An 18,667-nucleotide genomic window follows, 5' to 3' on the forward strand; every position below is an offset into this window, starting at 1 on the left:
CCCCCCACAAAAATACTCTCAAGAACCCACACACTATATCTCTCTAGGTTTGTATATCTCTCACACAACCCCATGTAGGTGGTGTACGTATACAAGAAGAGAATAGGTGCACCATGCACGTACTCACGCTTCGTGCCCAGCCACACCCGCGCGGGTACACGGTGGAGCTCATTTCTTTACGAAATGGCAGCCCACGTGCAAATTTGAACGCCTATAGCGGTTGTTTACCTAGGGAGGTCGTGTACCACGCGTGCACGAAACAAAGTTCGACTTGACGTGTTGCCGCGTTATTTTTAAATAAAGTCATAGCGCTCAATGGCACGTACACAAAATATAAAACGATTTTTATGGAGGAAAAGGTAGTCCGCTCTTCAGAGTATCTCACACAAGGCTCTGGTGGCCTCTCTCTCTCTCTCACCGTTGGTCACTGATCCGGCCGCATCCCGTCCGCTGGGGGAAAGGGAGTGCGGTGGCCTCTCTCTCTCATCGTTGGTCACTGATCCGGCCGCATCCCGTCCGCCGGGGGAAAGGGAGTGCGGTGGCCTCTCTCTCTCTCACAGTTGGTCACTGATCCGGCCGCATCCTGTCTGCCGGGGGAAAGGGAGGAAGTGCATCGTTTCTCCGTTCGACGGCGCCGAGGCAACACGTCCCGATCTGCGGTACACGCTATTCTCTCTGACCAAGCTCTGGCACGGCAGGGCCTACGCCACCTTCTCGCAGATTCTGCCCGCCGCCGCTCACCTAGTTACATCCCGACGACCTCCAGGTATCCCCTCCGGCCTTGCTCCACTGCCCGTTTTCCCACGTCGCTGCATGTGGATCTTCCATAGTTCTTTGCCCAAAACGTAGCTCGTCCGGCGTACTTTCCATATTGCATTCTCGTCCTCACACCGTTTTAGACAAACACAACCGCGTTGTTATCTTCCCTTAGGACAAGGAATATGCTTTTTTGGTCGCCGCATGTGTCATCAATTGTTATTGGCCAGTAATTGTTTCCTTTCTACCTCTCTTTTGCAAACAGGGCAATCCATTTCACCTCGTTGCTATTGCGACCTTTTGGTGAACTACACAAATGATTTTTTCTGAAGAGTGTTTTGTGCAGTTGTACTAAAATGTCACACGGGCAACATCTCTACATTTCAGTGCGACTGCACAAAGGGAGATTGGTTTTGTTCTATCCTCCTCATCCAACTCCGAGCCTAATCTTCTCCAACTAGTTAGTCTTAAGAGAGACTGCAAAGGTGACCGGCTTCTATTTGTGTGTTTATTGTTTCATCAGCAGTCCTCTATTATCGTAATCACACTTCATATGTTTGGAATAGGGACGCTCAGCTCTATTTTAGTGGAACTGCACAAAATGATCGGAATGTTGCATGCTCTAGATAGCTACTTTTTTCCCAACATGCCTTGTTGATTTAGACAGAGCTGGGGGACGTTGCTGCCAATGAAAGCATGGATCAATTTTAATTTAACATCTTCTCACAACTTTGTCTTTAGTTGTGATGTAATTATTAGCTCTGATCTGCTAATAATTGACATGCATTAGCAAGGAAGTTAGTTTTTTATTCTTTCCGAAAGAGCATCGATGGCAAGACACGCGAAACAAAAGCTGAAAGCTCACACCATTTTACAATTTCATGTCACTGGAAAATTATTTGTATAGTACATCAATTATGTAAACAAATGATGGAAGCTTGATAGCATTGCCAGAAGCCTCTTCATCATCCGGGTCCATGTGCCATGCACAAAATTATACTCCTTCGTTTCTAAATATTTGTCTTTTTACAAATTTCAAACGGGCATATTTTAGAGTGTAGATTCACTCATTTTGCTTCATATGTGTACTCCCTCCGTTCCTAAATATTCTATTCGTCTTAACAGAGATTTCAACAAGTGACTACATACAGAGCAAAATGAGTGAATCTACACTCTAAAATATGTCTATATACATCCGTATGTGCCAGTCCATTTGAAATCTCTAAAAAGACAAATATTTGAGTAGTCACTCGTTGAAATCTCTAGAAAGACAAATACTCTGGAGTATATTTAAGAACCGAGGGGGTAGTGCACAACCGCATGGGAGACTCAGCCCGGTCGTTGCGCCGCATTAATAGTGAGTAGTGAGCAGTCAAATCATAAGCCCCACCTTTCCCACTGTAAGTTGCTCTGAAGAAGCAACCATCAATACGCTCTTCTTTGAATCCACTCATACTACTCCATCCGTCACTGTTTATATAGCGCGCTTCAGAAAAAAGAAAAAAAACTGTGGGACCAAGGCGACTAGCGATCGGCCTAAAAAATAGTATTGGTAGTTATAGCACGACGTCTATTACTAGAGGGAATAATGCGTACACACATGCATGCAGTGCTTCCACCCTGGGTACACACATGCTTGCACTCCGTAGTAGTACAGTACATGGAGAGAAAATTGTGGACTTGATTGCGGTTACCACGCCCTAATAATTGAGCATTAAACCAAACGCGTCTAAAGTCTCTCTGGTGGTGGAAATGCATTGAGAGAAATGCATCATAATGAAGCGCGCCCTGTAAACTGTGACGGAGGGTGGAGTAGTATGAAGGTGCAAAACCAAGTATGCGTACTACTACGCTTGGCTCTTCGCCCCTTCGTGAAGTCGAACAATGATGGTACTCCGCATGTTGGGTACTACAGTGTATGCCTGTGACAATCTGACACCGAATGGACTGATGCATGTCCACTAAGGGTAGGTTGCATTAGTCAAAAGGCGTAAGCGAGCTTCACCTTGTCCTGCAAGCTTCTCCTCGTTCTGCGAGTTGACGGGACACACCAAAAAGTAGTGCTAGTCCATACTCCCTCCTTTCCGGTTAATATGGCTTAATCTTTTTTGCGGGTAAATGAGAGAGCTTTATTCATATATAAGCATTCTTAGGATGATCAACCAAGACACTGGTCACTAGGAAGCGAGGTAGCCCACAAAAAAAGAAGTAGGAAGCGAGGTGTTTCATCAAGCCAGCTCTCGACCACATTCAAATTGCAGCAAGCACGGTTCGCACGAAGATGCGCCGCAAGGTTTGCTGACCTGTTTACATGCTGAATAACAAAAAAAGAGGAAATATTACTGAGCGCCACTATTTGTAACAGGATATGAGCCAGAATTAAGCAAGAATTGTGGCGAGTGTTCCATGCAATAAACTTCCATTATCACATGCGAGAACTCTCGAAGAGAACCAAATGTGTTGAAGATTGCTTTATCACATTTTAAAATTATAATAAGAGTGCAGATGCTCCTCCATACGGTTCCTAGTACTAGTATAGTACGTACCTTTATGGACTATAGTAGTAGTACTAGTAAACTTTGCGCTTGGCTGTTCGGGAAGTCGAACAATAATAGCACTAGTAGTATAGTGTATGCTTCTGGCAATCTGACACCGAATTAACTGTTGCACGTCCACCGCCTAAGCGAGGGAGAGCTTGCATTAGTCAAAAGTTTCTCCTTGTCCTACGAGCCACCGCGTGCAAGCTTCTCCCATCCTGCAACCTTCTCCTCGTTCGGCAAGTTGACGGGACACAGCAAAGTAATGCTAGTCCATGATGCCTCCTCTCCGGTTAATATGGCTTAATTTCAAACGAGATAAATACACTGTCTGTCACTGTATATTTGTAAAAATACGGTCAGTGGACTTCATAATACGCTCATTGCGCTCAATATATATATTTTCCTGTGTTCATACGGTCACTAGCTCACCCTGACTGAGTATGTGTGTGCATGCACGTGTAGGTTGAGCACTTGAGCGTGACCGTGTGTGTTCCGTCGTGTGCTCGGACATGCATGCATTAGGGCTTTGCACGCGTTTTTGCGTCCATGTGTACGTGTGACTATTGCATACATGTAGGGGGAGTACGTGTAGGCGCCACTAAGGAGCAGTCAAATCACACAGTAAGTTAGTCGGAAGAAGCAACCATCATTTCACTCTTGAATGACACGTACGCAATATAAAATGGTTGATATGGAGAGAAAAAGAAAACCACTATATATACACTAGTAGGAGCCTAAGCTACAAGCCTGCTTGCTTAGGTTGCTCTCTTCACAAGCACAGAACGACGGGCCTAATCCCGCAGCTGGGGGAAGGGAACAATGTTCTGTGTAGACGCGGTCGACATCGGCGAGGGAGAAAACCCACAGTCGGTGCGTCCCAATCGGGGGTCACCGCGGTATGGGCCGATGCCGCGTCCCAACCGCCCTTCTAGCTACAGCCCGACGTCCTAGGTAGTCCATCTTCCTTCTGGAGCCGGCTTGCTCCACTGCTGTAGCTCCATCACCATGTCGATCTTTCTCTACTTCTATCGGCTTCTACTTGTGATGAGTTTATGTCTCATGAACTAGTGCCAGTACTATTATTCTAATCACACTTGTTCAATATCTTTGCCATCAGGGATGCTCAGGTCGATTTTAGTGGAACTGCACAAAAGCATCGTATGATCCGAGGGTGCCATCCATCTTTCCTTCGACAGGTTCTACCTGGCCAGGAAATTAAATCATGTTTAGGGTTTAGGGTTTAAGTCGTAGTGACCCCATCAGTAGTTTTTCTATCGTACACACTCTCACAACTTTTTTCTTTAGTTGTGAAGTAAATATTGGCTATGATTTGTGAATCATTGAGATGCATCAGCATGCGTGTTAGTTTTCCTTTGTATTTGATGGAATGTTGTAACGGGGCAACCTTGGAATAGGAATGAAAATGGAATGGAAAAGTTTCCGTTTTTCCGGAGAAAAAATGGAAACGGAGAGAAACCAACGTTTCATTTTGTTGGATCGCGCCATCGAGCACAGCCAACATTTAAATCACGTCTGTCGTGTTCGTGTCTCACCCTCCTCCATGGCAAGACCCCACACGGTTGCTCGGCATGCCACTTACCGCAAACCGAGTAGTATACCATAACTTTCCCGCCTTCTTGTCGATGGATCGTGCCATGGAGTACTCGCACTACTGGAAGAGATTGACGAGTTGGGGGAGGACAGCTAGCTGTAGCACGGACTCCCATGAACTTACTACTGGAAGAGATCACGCATGTTGTAGCCAGCTATTGCGACCTTTGAACACGGAGCAGCCGCGTGCACCCGAAAGCGGCGTGGGCGACGCTCTCTCGGCCGGCGCGCCGCTTCAATGCCGGCGCCAGTGAGAGGTCACGTCCGCTCTGGCCGGGCATGAATGCGGCACTGACCATTTCGGGCGGGAAGCATGCACGGGTGATGAAGAGGGTTCGGGTTGGCTAGGACCGGCCGTGGCAGCGGTCCGGACGTGCGCAAACAAGAGATGATGTACGTTAATATTGCTGCGTATATAATTAACAACGTAAATAATGTGCCAGTTGGACAAATATGATTAGAGATAGAGATGGAAATGGAATTTTACGTAAACACGGATATGCATGTCTATGTCTATGTGTGTGCGCGACCTAGAAGTGGGGGCGTGTTTTTGATCGAGTTTTCTTTCTTGGTACGTTAGAAAATCAGTTTGTCTAATTCACATCTAGATGTTATTTAAGGATATCACATCTAAGCTCCCACAAGTATATAGTGTAGCAACAAGAAACAAAAAAACTAGGAAAAGACCACAAACAGAGTGGACATCAACTTATGTGTGACATAACTATGTCACATCTAGATGTGTCCTAGATAGACCCTTAAATTGTCCGCCAGTGAGGGAGTCCTGGATTAGGGGGTCTCCGGACAGCCGGACTATCTCCATTGGCCGGACAGTTAGACTATGAAGATACAAGATTGAAGACTTCGTCTTGTGTCCGGATGGGACTCTACTTGGCGTGGAAGGCAAGCTAGGCAATACGGATATGGATATCTCCTCCTTCGTAACCGACCTTATGTAACCCTAACCCTCTCCGGTGTCTATATAAACCGAAGGGTTTTAGTTCGTAGGACAACAACCACAACATACAATCATACCATAGTCCAGCTTCTAGGGTTTAGCCTCTCAGATCTTGTGGTAGATTTACTCTTGTACTACCCATATCATCAATATTAATCAAGCAGGACGTAGGGTTTTACCTCCATCAAGAGGGCCCGAACCTGGGTAAAACATTGTGTCCCCTACCTCCTGTTACCATCCGGCCTAGACGCACAGTTCGGGAACCCCTACCCGAGATCCGCCGGTTTTGATACCGACATTGGTGCTTTCATTGAGAGTTCCTCTGTGACGTCGCCGTTAGGCTTGATGGCTCCTACTATCATCGATAGAGATGCGGTCCAGGGTGAGAATTTTCTCCCCGGACAGATCTTTGTATTCGGCGGCTTTGCACTGCGGGCTAATTCGCTTGGCCATCTGGAGCAGATTGAAAGCTATGCCCCTGGCCATCAGGTCAGGTTTGGAAGTTTGAACTACACGACCGACATCCGCGGAGACTTGATCTTCGACGGATTCGAGCCACAGTCGGGCGCGCCGCACTGTCATGATGGGTATGACCTAGCTCTGCCGCTGAACAGTACCCCAGAGGCCGCGCCCGCATAGCCCGGAACCCACTGTGCCAATCGAGGACGGGTGGTTAGACACCACCTCAGGGGCTGCAGTCTCAATGGCGATCGAGCCGAACACCAGCCTAACCCTCTGCGTAGACCGTGACTCCAAGGTGTTGGACTCTTTTTCTGACTCTGAACCGCCCGCGCCCCTGCCAATCGAATCCGATTGGGCGCCGATCATGGAATTCACCGCCGCGGATATCTTTCAGCACTCGCCCTTCGGCGACATTCTGAATTCACCAAGGTCTCTCTCTTTGTCAGGAGAGCCCTAGCCGGATTATGGCCAACAGGATTGGGATGCGGACGACAAAGAAATTCGACGCCCACCCACCACCCACTTCGTAGCCACTGTCGATGATTTAACCGACATGCTCGACTTCGACTCCGAAGACATCGATGGTATGGACGACGATGTAGGAGATGAACATGAACCAGCGCCTATAGGTCACTGGAAAGCCACCTCGTCATATGACATATACATTGTGGATACACCCAAATAAGGCAATGGCGACGAGATAGCGGAGGATGACCCCTCCAAGAAACAACCCAAGCGCCAACGTCAGCGGCGCCGCTCTAAGTCCCGCCAAAGCAAAAGTGGTGATACCGGCACAGGAGATAATAACACTCCGGATAGTGCTGAAGACAACAACAATCCCCTCCAGCATGATTTAGAGCAGGAGGATGGAGGAGCCAGCTCTCCTGAGAGAGCGGCAGACGGAGAGGAGGAGGATGACAATTACATGCCCCCTCCGAAGATGAGGCAAGCCTCGGCGACGGTGAATTCACCGTGCCAGAGGATCCCATCGAACAAGAGCGCTTCAAGCGCCGGCTTATGGCCACGGCAAATAGCCTAAAGAAAAAGCAGCAGGAGCTTCAAGCTGATCAAGATCTGCTAGCTGACAGATGGACTGAAGTCCTCGCGGCCGAGGAATATAAACTCGAGCGCCCCTCCAAGAATTACCCAAAGTGCAGGTTACTACCCCGACTGGAGGAAGAAGCGTATGATATGGCTGATCAGCCACCTCGTGGCCGCGATAGAGAGGCATTCCAGCCAAAAGCTCAGGCTCCACCCCGACGCCATTCAAATAAAAAGGCATGGGGAGATACGCCAGACCTGCGAGACATATTGGAGGACAAAGCAAAGCATGCAAGATCGATCTACGGATCACGATGGCGCACCACTCTACGAGACGATAAACGTCACACCGGATATAGTAAAAGCAAATCCGGCCGGGCCGAACACAGCGGGCAAGACCCATTCGAGTTGCATCGCGATATAGCCCAATACAGAGGCGCCGCACACCCCTTATGCTTCACAGACGAAGTAATGGAACATCAATTCCTAGAAGGTTTCAAACCTGTAAATATTGAATCATACGACGGCACAATAGATCCCGCAGTATGGATTGAGGATTTCCTCCTCCACATCCACATGGCCCACGGTGATGACTTACATGCCATCAAATACCTCCCACTAAAGCTCAAAGGACCAGTGCGGCATTGGCTTAACAGCTTGCTAGCGGACTCCATTAGCTGTTGCGAAGATCTGGAAGCCGCATTCCTCGACAACTTTCAGGGCACTTATGTGCGACCACCAGACGCCGATGACTTGAGCCACATAATTCAGCAGCTAGAAGAGTCGGCCAGGCAATTCTGGACTCGGTTCCTTACAAAGAAAAATCAAATCGTCAACTGTCCGGATGCGGAGGCCTTAGCGGCTTTCAAACACAACATCCGAGACGAGTGGCTAGCCCGGCACCTTGGTCAGGAAAAGCCGAAATCTATGGCAGCTCTCACGACGCTCATGACCCGCTTTTGTGCAGGAGAAGACAGCTGGCTGGCTCGCAATAATAACATATCAAAGAACCATGGTACCTCAGATACCAAGGATGGAAATAGCAGGTCACGTTGCAACAATCATAAGCGCCGCATTAACAGCGAAAATACTGAGGATACGGCAGTCAATGCCGGATTCAAAGGCTCTAAACTCGGTCAGCGGAAAAAGCCATTCAAATAAAGTACACCGGGTCCGTCCAGCCTGGACCGTATACTCGATTGCTCATGTCAAATACACGACACCCCAGACAAGCCAGCCAATCACACCAACAGGGATTGTTGGGTGTTCAAGCAGGCCGGCAAGTTAATTGCCGAAAACAAGGACAAGGGGCCGCATAGCGATGACGAGGAGGAGCCCCGGCAGCCGCACACTGGAGGACAGAAGAGGTTTCCCCCGCAAGTGCGGACGGTGAACATGATATACACAACCCACATCCCCAAGAGGGAGCGGAAGCGTGCGCTGAGGGACGTGTATGTGTTGGAGCCAGTCGCCCCAAAGTCAACCATTGGTCCTCCTGCCCGATCACCTTCGATCGCAGGGACCACCCCACTAGTATCCATCATGGCAGATTCGCCGCACTGGTCCTAGACCCAATCATTGATGGATTTCACCTCACTGGAGTCCTTATGGATGGCGGCAGCAGCCTGAACCTGCTTTATCAGGACACAGTGCACAAAATGGGTCTCGACCCCTCAAGGATCAAACCCACAAAAATGACCTTTAAGGGCGTCATTCCAGGTGTAGAGGCCCATTGCACAGGCTCAATTACACTGGAAGTCGTCTTCGGATCCCCGGATAACTTCCAAAGTGAAGAGTTAATCTTTGATATAGTCCCGTTCCGCGGTGGTTATCACGCGCTGCTCGGGCGAACCGCATTTGCTAGATTCAATGCGGTACCACATTATGCATACCTCAAGCTCAAGATGCCAGGACCTCATGGAGTTATTACAGTCAATGGAAACACAGAGCGCTCTCTCCGAACAGAGGAGCACACCCCAGCCCTCACAGCAGAAACGCAAAGCAGCCTCTCAAGGCAATCAACCAGTTCGGCGCTTCACAGCCCGGACACCTTCAAGCGCGCTCGGGGCAATCGGAAAATAGACCGCCTAGCGCGATCTGAGCTCGCGTACCAATACGGCGGCCACCCCAATCCCAGCCCAGCGGCGAAACTCGTGCCGCGCGTACATAATTATGCATTAAAAATACCATGGGCACAGGTGGGGAGGGGGCACAACTGTGGCACGCCCCAAGACGCGGCCTAAACCGCACTAGGGGCTTCCCGTTTGGTTATTTTTCTTTTCCTTTCAGGACCTTAATCTCTGGAAACACTGTCCGGCAGCACTATTGCCGAGCACATGATGCAGCAACCAAGGAGGCAGACAGCTACGTTATACCATGGAATTCCCAGGTTGATTACAGTAACGAGTGAAATATTCAATTTAATATCATTCCTCAGCTTGCCCTTGGAAGGGACATAGTCCTACTCTTTGTTTATCGCACTATCTGTATCACTCTGCTTTAACGCAATTTTTTAATAAACAATGCATGACATTACGACTATTATTGCATTCTTGTTATATATATATATATATATATATATATATATGTGTGTGTGTGTGTGTGTGTGTGTGTGTGTGTGTTCATTAATGACGCCTTGCAACCGTACACTATGGTACGGCCAATACACCAGGTGCTTACGTACCCCACAATGCGGTGTGAAAAGTCTGAACGCTTTCACAAGTGCGGCACCCCGAACTTATAGCATTATATGCATCAGCTCTGAATCATGTCTTTGGTCAAATGTTGGGTTTGCCCGGCTCTTATGTTTTGGTACCTTACGTTCCGCTCTGTTGGCTAAGGTAGCGCTAGGAGAACTACTGCGATTGTGCCCCGGTTCTGCTGGGTTCAGCACCTCAGTAGAGAAAGCTAAAACTGACTGTCATGATAAGGCGAGAGACTGGTCGCTGTTCGGCGAGGTTTTCAAGTCCCTAAAGACTTATGCCGCTTAGAGAGAGGGGCCGGCCCTGTCCGGCTTAAAGGCGTGTATCGCGCCCCGAATTCGGCCTTCCGAAAACCAGGGGCTTCGCCGAAATTTAAAATTATAGAATTCTATGGCTAAGTGAGAGTGATAAAGCATTATTAGTCCGGTTGCCTTGTTCGCTGTGCTGAGCACCTCCCTCGAAGGACCCAAACATGGGAACAAGAGTGCTCAGGTTTATCCCGAACACCCCAGCACTCGTGGCATGGGGGAAGAAGCCGAGGACTAGCCATCTCTCAGATTGGATAAACATCCAAACATAAGGTAATATTTTAAATTCCAACAAGCGTTGCATAGCACATATGAAACAAGTTTTCATACATACAGGATAAAATGAGCAAGTCTCATTCAAATATTACATCTTTTGGACACTCGTCCGCTATGAGACGGGCACCCGGCAGAACACCCTCGTAATACATCTCGGGGTGGCGGTGCTCCTTGCCCTCCGGCGGCCCCTCCTGGATTAGCTTCACGAAGTCTAGCTTGACCCACTTCAATTTCACACGGGCGAAAGCCCGACATGCACCTTCAATGCAGACAGATCGCTTGACGACCTCCAGCCGCGGGCAGGCATCTACAAGCCGCCTCACCAGGCCGAAGAAGCTGTTCGGAAGGGCGTCGCCAGGCCACAACCAGACTATAAAGATCTTCATGGCCTGATCGGCCGCCTTATGTAGCTCGACCATCTGCTTCAGCTGGTCGCTCATTGGCACCGGATGTCCGGCCTCAGCATACTGAGACCAGAACAGCTTCTCCGTCGAGCTTCCGTCCTTGGCCTGGTAAAATTGTGCGGCATCGGACACACTGCAGGACACCAATCACAACTAGACGTAGGCTTTTACCTTCCTCGAAGGGGCCGAACTAGTATAAAATTCCCCATGTCCCTTGTCCGGTTTAACCCCTTAAGCTAACCCGTAGCGATGGCTCCACGACTAAGTCCTTTCACAAGGACATCTGCCATAACAAACCCACGACAGTTGGCGCCCACCGTGGGGCTATCGCACGATGGTTTTGAGTTCTTGAAGGGCAGCTTCGATGGACTTAAGGGATGCACTACGGGCCGGATGACGAAGAGTCGTCATGGCAAGCTCTACATCGACAACGCAGGATGGGGTCCCGAGGCCGATTCAATCGAATATGGGTACCGGGTCCCGTTTGGTGGGATTCACGTCTTCATCGGCAAGATCGGCGAACCGGCCCCCGAGCCGGACATCTACACCGACATCATCGAAACGGCTCGGTGTGCAAGTTCTTCGCTGGTTCGGCCTGAGGCAAGGCATGTTTTCATAGGTGTCGTCCATGGATCGAGATACGAGGATGGACCGCTGTCTGATGGAGAAACCATAGTCTGCTCTGATGACGAGTCTTCTAGAGAGACCGAATCGCTTTACCAGTTGCAGGACGGCTGGATTGAGGGAGGATCCGAGGGCAACAGTATTCGGATTCCCCTATTCTGCCAAACCGGGCCGCCATCTTCATGGCCGGCACACAATCGGCGCCTCATTCATCTACCGCCGCAGCAATGCTCTCCAGTTCAACAATGGCCACACCAGCAGGGGCAGGAAGCTCGGCGCCACCTCTGGCCCAAGTCTTGTCTGATTTGTTCGACGCTCTGGCAACATTGATGTCCGCGGAGGTGGATGCAGCAGCCAGGGATCAACACAATGCGGAGATTGCAAAAGTGAAAGATCAGATAGCCCAGGCTAAAGCGGACTTGGCAACAGAGAATTCCAGGATGTCTATAGAGCGGGCCAAATTGGAAGCGCAGGCCTACCGGATTAGACTGGATCAGAATGCTTCAGAGGAAGTCATGAGAAGAAGGTATCGATCATGTCTCCCGTCAGTTTATGAGCCGCAGAATCTTTTCAACACACCAGGTGCAGGAGCTGGTAACCAACCCACACTAAACCGGGCGGGGGCGCTGGGAGCAGGAGCGCCGGTTCAGCCACGGACGATGGACCTGCCTCGCCAGAACAACGTTGTGCCATCAACGCCGCCCGGGCATTATTCCAACCCATTGGACAACATTGTGGCTGCCGCTTCACGCCTGGCGGGCCTCCCAACCGACGGCAAGTCACCAGTTGCAGTGGAAGCACGTCGGGCCAGGGATCTCCTTCAAACAGCGCTAAATCAATAGCAGGCGTATTCACACTGTCGTGAGATGATCCATTCCACTCCCCGTCCAAGTCGGAGTTATAGAAGACACGTGGAGGACGAACCGGTTGTGTCCAGTAGCGCACGTCGCCGAAATTCACCACAGGGGAACAACCCGGCCGGGGGAGGCGCTAATGCGCAAGATGTTGTGGACCATGGCCACGCACGTCGGGAGGCCGAGTTGACAGCTCGACACGGAGCACGACAGCATACTCCGGTTCACCCCACGGCCTCCATGGAGCCAGGGGTGATGTTAAGTTCCTTATGGGTGCCGTGTTTGACTCCCGCTTTATGTAATGTGAGACTGCCCAAGGATTTAAAGGGACCTCGCAAGGTACCAAATTACACCGCCGATTTGCAACCAGAGGCGTGGGTGGAAAGCTATGAGATGGCAATGGGGATGTTAGATGTGGATGAGGCAGTGTGTGCTAAATATTTCACCATGATGTTGGAAGGAATAGCTCGCACTTGGCTGAAGAGCTTGCCAACTAACTCTGTTGGATCATGGGCCGAATTGAAGCACCGGTTTATCTAGAACTTCAAGGATACGTGTAAGCAGCCGATGTCAATCATAGATCTGGCCGCTTGTGTCCAAGAGGAAGGGGAGTCCACGACCCATTGCGTCAAACGAGTCTCAGCAATTTTGCATTCATCAGATTGTATCAATGCAGACACGGCAGTGTTAACATTAGAGGGCAATTGTCGTTTCAAACTGTTAAAACAGAAGTTGGGAAAGCTCAAACGTCACTGCAATGACATGTCAACACTCATGGCCGCTTTGATTAAATACGCCGATTCAGATAATACCAAGGATCTGGATTTAGAGGAGGACAAACCGGAGAAAGGTAAGAAGAACGGCAATGCCAAAGGTCAGCAACATAATTCGGCAGGCCATGGAAGCGGTGGAAAGCGCAAGGCCGACACTAGCTTGGACTTTGTTGCAAATACTAGCGCACAGGAGAATGGCCAGCGCCATAAGGGCAAGCAGCCCAGAGGGGTGGAGGTTCAGGGAACAATTTGAAGCGCCTGTTAAATCAGCCCTGTCCAAAGCATGGATCGAAGGAGAAGCCGATGTCACATCTTTGGAAAGATTGCTATATCATGCGGGGCTTCAAGAATTCCAATATGTTCCAATATGACAACGGACCGCCCGGCGGTTCAGGAGGAGGTTTCCACGGGCCGGGTTATGGAGGTGGTGGTTCCGGTTCAGGGTTTCCAGGCAACCAAACCGGACACGTCAATCAAGGACACCAAGGCAACCAGGGAGGTTACAACCATCAGGGGAGTCAGCAGCAGCAGCAGTCGGGTTATCAGAGCAATCCCAAACAGCTGAACAGCGGGCAATATCATGTCTTCACTACTAGTTTGTGCAAACGTGATCAGAAGATTCACAAAAGGACAGTCAACTCTGTTGAGCTGGCAGTACCTCAGTATTTACGCTGGTCTGAGCAACCTATTTTGTGGAGTAGAGATGATCACCCACCCCGGGTTGATAATCCAGGTCATTTGGCCTTGGTGGTAGCCCCTCAAGTCGGGGGATACAAGTTCACTAAAGTGCTCATGGATGGGGGAAGTAGTATCAATATTTTGTATTATGATACATTCCGCCGTATGGGGTTGACAGATAAGGATCTTAAACCGTCAAATACGGTCTTTCATGGTGTGGTGTCTGGTAAGTCTACATATCCTGTTGGTAAGATAGCTTTGGAGGTAGCTTTTGGAGATGACTACAATTCAAGGTCAGAAACATTGACATTTGAGGTGGTAAAGATCAAAAGTCCGTACCACGCCTTGTTTGAGCAGCCGGTTTATGCTAAGTTTATGGCAAGGCCATGTTATGTTTATCTATAGCTTAAAATGCCAGGTCATAAAGGGACTATCACAGTACATGGCAGTAGAAAGATTGCTTTGGAGTGCGACGAAGGCGATGCGGCTTATGCGGAGTCGGTTTGTGCCACGGAGGAGTTAAAATTCTATAAGGAGCAAGTTGATCCGGTAGACATGACCTCTTTAAAAAAGCCAACTACGGAACATGATCCAGCATTGAAGTTCAAATCGGCTACAGACACTAAGATGGTTGACTTTGTTCCTGGTGATTCATCCAAATAGTTCAGCATCAGCGCTAACCTGGATCCCAAATAGGAAAGCGCGCTCATCGAGTTCATCCGTGAGAATCAGGACATCTTCGCATGGAAACCTTCTGACATGCCAGGTGTACCGAGGGAACTCGCTGAGCACACACTCAACATTGATCCTAAGTTCAAACCGGTCCGGCAGTTCATCTGTCATTTCAACGAGGAGAGACACAAGGCTATCGGTGAAGAGGTAGCCCGTCTGTTGGCTGCTGGGTTTATTGTCGAAGTTTTTCATCCAGAGTGGTTAGCCAATCCGGTGCTGGTTCTTAAGAAAAACGACACTTGGTGCATGTGTGTGGACTACACGGATTTAAACAAAGATTGCCCTGCAGACCCCTTTGCTCTCCCTCGCATTGATCAGATAATTGATGCTACGGCGGGTTGTGACCGTTTGTGTTTTCTGGATGCTTACTCTGGTTATCATCAGATCAAAATGGCGGTTAAGGACCAGGAGAAAACAGCCTTCATAACTCCCTTTGGAGCCTTCTGCTATGTTTCTATGCCATTTGGACTCAAGAGTGCCCAGGCGACTTACCAGCGATGTGTTCAGAATTGCCTTCATAAACAAATTTGGTGCAATGTTCATGCGTATGTGGATGATATTGTGGTCAAATCTAGAAAGGAGGAGAACATTGATGGATGATCTATGGGAAACCTTTGACAATCTCTGGGTTTACAAGGTGATTCTCAATCCGGAGAAGTGCATTTTCGGTGTCCCGGTAGGCAAGCTCTTAGGCTTTCTGGTTTCAAACAGAAGCATTGAGGCTAATCCGGAAAAGATTGCAGCAATTACATCCTTGGCTAAACCGGCGTGTATTAACGATGTTCAACGTCTGGCCGGCTGGATTACAGCCTTGAGCCGGTTTATCAGCCGCCTTGGAGAGAAGGCCATCCCCTTATATCAGATGCTCAAGAAAACAGATAACTTTGTCTGGAGTGAGGCAGCTGATAAGGCGTTCGAGTATCTGAAGAGGCGGCTAGCTGAACCGCCCGTGTTGGCAGCGCCGATCGATAAAGAGCCATTATTATTATATGTGGCTGCTAATGCCTGCGCTGTTAGCGTAGCCATTGTGGTAGAGCGCAAGGAGTCTGGCAAGGAGTATCCGGTTCAAAGGCCGGTTTATTATATCAGTGAGGTGCTCATTGAGTCAAAACAGAGGTATCCACATTGGCAGAAACTGGTGTATGAGGTGTTTATGGCAAGCCGGAAGCTTAAACACTATTTTCAGGGCCATCCCATCATAGTGGTCAGTTCAGCTCCTCTGGGTGACATCATTCAAAACAGAGAGGCAACTGGCCGGGTTGCCAAGTGAGCCATTGAGCTTGGACCTCATGGGCTCAAATATATACCCCGCACGGCGATCAAGTCCCAGGCACTCGTGGATTTCATCAACGATTGGACGGAGTTACAGGCACCTGAAGAGAAACCAGATAATACATATTGGACTATTCATTTTGATGGATCCAGACAGTTGGAGGGCTCGGGGGCTGGAGTCGTATTAACTTCCCCACGATGTGACAAGTTTTGTTATGTCCTCCGTTTAATGTTCCCTTGTACTAACAATGCAGCTGAATATGAGGCTTTACTCCACGGGCTTCGGATGGCTAAAGAGATGAATTTGAGCCGGGTTAAGTGCTTCGGCGATTTAGATCTAGTGGCCCAGGAGGTGTCTAGCACTTGGGATTCTAAAGACCCACTCATGGCTGCATATCGGCGAGAGGTGGACGCAGTGGCTAGTCACTTTAAAGGTTATCAGGTGGACCATATAGACCGGCAGAAGAATGAAGCGGCGGACACTTTAAGTCGTCTTGGTTCCCAACGTAAACCAGTTCCGCCCAATGTCTTTCTTGATGTGTTGCACAATCCGTCAGTCAAAATACCAACTGAAGAAGATTTGGCTATTCCTGATCCGGAGGCTCAGTTGGTGGCAGCTCTGCATGCCTTACTGGATTGGACGATCCCATATCTAGATTACATGAACCGGGGCGAGTTACCAGATGAGAAAACGTTGGCTCGACAGATAATCCGGCGTTCCAAGTCCATGACCATACTCAACAGGGAGTTACATCGTTACAGTGTTTCAGGAGCAATTCAGCGCTGTGTTTCTCCTCAAGAAGGTCATGAGACTTTGCGAGAAATCCATGAAGGGGATTGTGGTCACCATGCCGGTTCAAAGTCGTTGGTTGCCAAAGCTTTTCGCCACAGTTTTTACTGGTTGACGGCGCATGCTGATGCGGAGGATTTAGTCAAGAGATGTGATGGATGTCAAAAATTTGCCCGCCGTGCGCACGTTCCGGCTCAAGAGTTGCGGATGATTCCAATTACATGGCCATTTGCAACTTGGGGGCTTGATATGATTGGACCCTTCAAGCGCTCTAAGGACAAGAAGACCCACCTGTTAGTAGCAGTTGATAAATTCACTAAATGGGTGGAGGCAGAGCCAGTCAGCAAGTGTGATGCGGCCATGGTGGTTCAATTCATCAAAAAGGTGATATTCCGGTTTGGTTTTCCACACAGTATTATAACAGATAATGGCACTAATCTGTCAAAAGGGGGGATGGAAGAATTCTGTCAATGTGAGAACATCCGGCTTGATCTAGCATCAGTGGCTCACCCCCAATCTAATGGTCAAGCGGAAAGGGCAAATCAAGAAATTCTAAGGGGTATCAAACCAAGTCTTATGGTTCCCTTAAAGCGGACGCCGGGTTGTTGGGTTGAGGAGCTACCTTCTGTCTTATGGAGCATCAACACCACACTCAATAGGTCTATGGGTCACACACCTTTCTTCATGGTTTATGGAGCGGAGGCAGTTCTTCCTAGTGACATCCATCACGATTCGCCCCGTGTTGCATCTTATGTTGAAGCTAATAATGAGAAGGCACGTCAGGATTCTCTGGACCTGTTGGATGAAGAGCGTGATCTTGCAGCAGCACGTTCGGCGATTTATCAACAAGATCTTCGACGTTATCACAGCCGCCGGGTTAAAACTACAACCTTTCAAGAAGGTGATTTGGTGCTCCGGCTCATCCAGGATCAGACTGATATGCACAAGTTATCCCCCCTTGGGAAGGACCCTTTGTGGTCAGCAAAAATCTGCACAATGGATCTTACTACCTCATTGATGTTCGAGAGCATGAAGACTCACGTCAATCAGAGGAGGAGACAGAGCGGCCATGGAACATAGCTCTCCTTCGGCCTTACTATACTTGAAGCCATAGGCTCTTCATTTGTACATATTTATGACAGTGTATATATCACATAAGAAACCGGAGCCTCCGTTATAAGCGGGGTATCTGTTCTTTCTTATATCATGTGTGTGCTTTTACAAGTTAACTAACAAAGCGGAGTCTTTGTTAAACCGGCTTTAGCAGCTGCATAGAGATAAAGAAAATCACTAGGGAGCTTGGTCATGTTTGAACCACAGCTACACCTCTTGATAGGCATTTCAGCCACACAAGGAAAAATATGTGGAGCCAAAGAGAGTGTTGTACACAGTACAGACTCAAACATAGGCACACACCGAGCATCGCTCACAAAGTTACTTGGGGGCTCTTTTTTGCAAAGCAACAAAGAGTTTGAAAGGACCCTCGTAATTGGCTATCAAGCCACGGCTTGGAAGCCTAGTGTATTCACCTAAAAACCCGGGTTAGCCTGCCTTCATCAAGTAAGCCACTCCTATCCAGGTAATCCTGGTATGACCCATCGAACGTTTGACAAGTCAATCTTTTACAGACCCTGAACTTGTCACAGTTAAAATGATGATTGGTTAATTGGAGGCCCATCTTAAAAGGCTTTGTTAAATGGTTTAACTCAGAGGCCTGGCAGCCCATGAAAAGCCTCGATTTGGAGCCTGGCAGCTCGTAAAAAGCCTCGCATATTTTCCTATTTGAATTTTGTTTATTGAAAATCATAAGTATTTTTGTTAAACCGGCATCCTTGACCCGGCTTGCTTTTCAACTACCAGTTGTTGGCACATGATCAATTATAAAC

Source organism: Triticum dicoccoides, chromosome 6A, assembly GCF_002162155.2.
Source record: "Triticum dicoccoides isolate Atlit2015 ecotype Zavitan chromosome 6A, WEW_v2.0, whole genome shotgun sequence".
Taxonomy (NCBI): Eukaryota; Viridiplantae; Streptophyta; class Magnoliopsida; order Poales; family Poaceae; genus Triticum; species Triticum dicoccoides.